This window comes from Polypterus senegalus, unplaced genomic scaffold (genome assembly GCF_016835505.1).
Source record: "Polypterus senegalus isolate Bchr_013 unplaced genomic scaffold, ASM1683550v1 scaffold_2285, whole genome shotgun sequence".
NCBI classification, from domain to species: Eukaryota; Metazoa; Chordata; class Cladistia; order Polypteriformes; family Polypteridae; genus Polypterus; species Polypterus senegalus.
The window spans coordinates 238-3,714 of NW_024380562.1; the positions used below are offsets into that span (position 1 = coordinate 238).

The 3,477-nt window shown below is 42.4% G+C and overlaps 1 non-coding gene across 1 annotated transcript; it reads left to right on the forward strand.

Annotated features, from left to right (window-relative positions):
- Positions 1-2,186: 2,186 nt before the first annotated feature.
- Positions 2,187-2,258, forward strand: trnap-ugg. The gene has a single exon. It is a non-coding gene; the product is annotated as a tRNA-Pro (tRNA).
- Positions 2,259-3,477: the final 1,219 nt, after the last annotated feature.

A 3,477-nucleotide genomic window follows, 5' to 3' on the forward strand; every position in this document is an offset into this window, starting at 1 on the left:
GGAAACGAACTGTATATACCTGTTGTTGTTTTTTTGCTTCTTCTGGCAGCTCCGCCCAGCTGCTTGCACTTTCAGCAATAGACAGCTGGTGATCTTTTCTTGAAAAGTAAAACTTTGGGTATGCGGCCAGGAAAGGAAGCAGTAAAAATTTCCATTTGGAACTAAATTTTTTTGTCAGGTGTAAATAAACAAATTCACTTTTCAACTGAAGGATTGAGAGAATGCACCCTTTCCCGGGTTTTCCCTTAAAAGCTTGGTTAACAAAGGAATTCAAACGCCGTTTCAGAAGATTACCCCTTCAGATTTGGGCTGGAAATAAACCTCAATGAGTTTCAAGGATCCGCTAAGATTTATTTCATGCGTTAGTCTGAAATGTTTCTTTGCGCTTAATTTATAACTCTGCCAGCATTTGGAATGTGGAATTGATTTTCTGCAGTTTTCAGAACATTTAATTGTCATTATCAGAAACAAAAAGAATCCAAAGTTCATAGCCTCTGAGAAGCCATGATTTCTTTAGAAGTTACATTCCGAGAAATTTTGCTTTGAAACACACAATGCAAATCTTGCGGCAATAGCAGCCATACTGCCTAGGAGAATGCCAAGAGAGCGCGCTACCAGCCGCTTGTTGGTCTAGGGAGTATGATTCGCTTAGGAGTGCGAAGGTCGAGGTTCAAATCCCGGACAAGCCCGACCTTTGCTTGATCCTTTGCAGTTTTCCTCTTCCGGAAATGGTGGGAATCCCCCCATGAAGCTTCTGAATGGCTTAGAAGAGACGTTGCTCCCGCGTCACACGCCCGATGCAGCTGAGAAGAAAAGCGCACCCGTTCAAAAGCGACAACCTTAAAGAGCTCCTCTTCCCATTGCTGCCTTTCCTGGTAGGGTTCTTCCTAAAGAACCGCTTTTCCTTAGTGAAACGCACAAAATCGATTCCTTACCTGGAATGATTGAAAATAGCTTCATCTGTTCTCTTTTACGCTGCTGCCTAGGAACTTGAAGGGAAAACTTTGGCTGATTTTTGCTGAAAGCAGTGTAAAGCTTCACACAAAGGAAGACAATTCTCTGATGGGATAATTGATTTCTACTTTCAGCGGTCCAATTCCCAGAGGTAAAACATCCGTCTGAACCTTAAGTTTTAAAACACTGCCGGTCAGGCCCCCGCAGCCTCGATGTTGGCTTGTTGGTCTAGGGGTATGATTCTCGGGGTGGTGAGAGGTCCTGGTTCAAATCCCGGACAAGCCCGTCTTACTTTCTTCGTTTGCGATTCATATCTGAGAGTGTTTCAGTTACGTTTTAGAGATAGTTTCCAATGCTAACCATTCCACATTACCCGTTCCAGTCTACTTGATGATTAGGCAGAGCAATGGAACGAGATACAGCAACTGATCAATGTTCATCCCGCTGCGCCGGCGTTCCTTTCACCAGTACGCGCCAATATCTGCACTGCTTCTTACAGAAATATTTTGGCTTGCATGTCGGTAGAAAAGAGAACTTGCTGACACTAAACACCCTAAAATACCTGACCAACACAACCATTAAGCAATTTAAGACATGGAAACGAACTGATATATATCTATTGTTGTTGTTTTCTTCTTCTTGCGCTCCTTCAGCTGCTTCCGCACTTTCAGCAATTAGGGAACAGCTGGTGATCATTTCTTGAAAGAAGTAAAGCTTTTGTATGCGGCCAGGAAAGGAAGCAGTAAAGAATTTCCATTTAGAACTGAATTTTTGTCAGGTGTAAATAAAACAAATTCACTTTTCAACTGAAGGATTGAGAGAATGCAGCCTTCCGGGCATTTTGCTTTAAAGCTTCGTTAAGGTTAAAGGAATTCTAACACCCGTTTCAGAAGAGTACCCCTTCAGATTTGGGCTGGAAATAAACCTCAATGAGTTTCAAGGATCCGCTAAGATTTATTTCATGCGCTAGTCTGAAATGTTTCTTTGCGCTGAATTTCGCAACTCTGCCAGCATTTGGAATGTGGAATTGATTTTCTGCAGTTTTCAGAACATTTAATTGTCACGTATGTCAGAAACAAAAAGAATCCAAAGTTCCTTGCGCCTCTAGAGAAGCCCTTGATTTCTTTTAGAAGTGCATTCCTTCGAAAATTTTGCTTAGAAACACACAATGCAAATCTTGCGGCAATAGCAGCCAAACTGCCTAGGAGAATGCCAAAAGCTGCACTCAGCCCGGCTTGTTGGTCTAGGGGTATGATTCTCGCTTTGGGTGCGAGAGGTCCTGGGTTCAAATCCCGGACAAGCCCGTCTTACTTGCTTCGCTTATGATTCATATCTGAGAGTGTTTAAGTTACGTTTAGAGATGATAGTTTCCAATGATAACCATTCCACGATCGCTCCAGTCTACTTGATGATTAGGCAAAGCAATGGAACGAGATACAGCAACTGATAAATGTTCATCCCGCTGCCGCCAGCGTTTCTTTCACCAGCACGTGTCAATATCTGCACTGCTTCTTACAGAAATATTTTGGCTTGCATATCGGTAGAAAAGAGAACTTGCTGACCCTAAACACCCTAAAATACCTGACCAACACAACCATTAAGCCATTTAAGACATGGAAACGAACTGATATATACCTGTTTTTGTTGTTTGCTTCTTCTGGCTTCCGCCAGCTGCTTCTCGCACTTTCAGCAATGAGGAAACAGCTGGTGATCATTTCTTAGAAAGAAGTAAAGCTTTTCGTATGCGGCCAGGAAAGGAAGCAGTAAAGAATTTCCATTTGGAACTGAATTTTTGTCAGGTGTAAATAAAACAAATTCACTTTTCAACTGAAGGATTGAGAGAATGCAGCCTTACGGGCTTTTGCCTTAAAGCTTCGTTAAGACGAAGGAATTTAACGCCGCTTCAGAAGAGTACCCCTTCAGATTTGGGCTGGAAATAAACCTCAATGAGTTTCAAGGATCCGCTAAGATTTATTTCATCGTGCTAGTCTGAAATGTTTCTTTGCGCTTAATTTCGCAACTCTGCCAGCATTTGGAATGTGGAATTGATTTTTCTGCAGTTTTCAGAACATTTAATTGTCACGATGTCAGAAACAAAAAGAATCCAAAGTTCCTTAGCCTCTGAGAAGCCCTTTCTTTTCTTTAGAAGTACATTCCTTCAGAAATTTTGTTTTGAAACACACAATGCAAATCGGGCCAATAGCAGCCATACTGCCTAGGAGAATGCCAGAAGTAACAAACTGGCTTTGTTGGTCCTGGGAAATTATGATTCTGCTTTGAGGTCGAGAGGTCCGAGTTCAAGTAGGACAAACAAATCTTTGTTGTCATTTTGCAGGTTTGCCTCTTCCGGAGTAATTGGGAATCCCCAGCTGACTTCAGATAGCTGAAAATACGTCTAAACACCGGAATACAGCTGGGGAAAGCGCAGTTCAAAAGCGACAACCAAGGGAATATATTTCCCATTGCTGCCTTTCCTGGTAGGACCTTCCCTCAGGCACTTTTTCGCTTAGTGAAAAGCGGCAC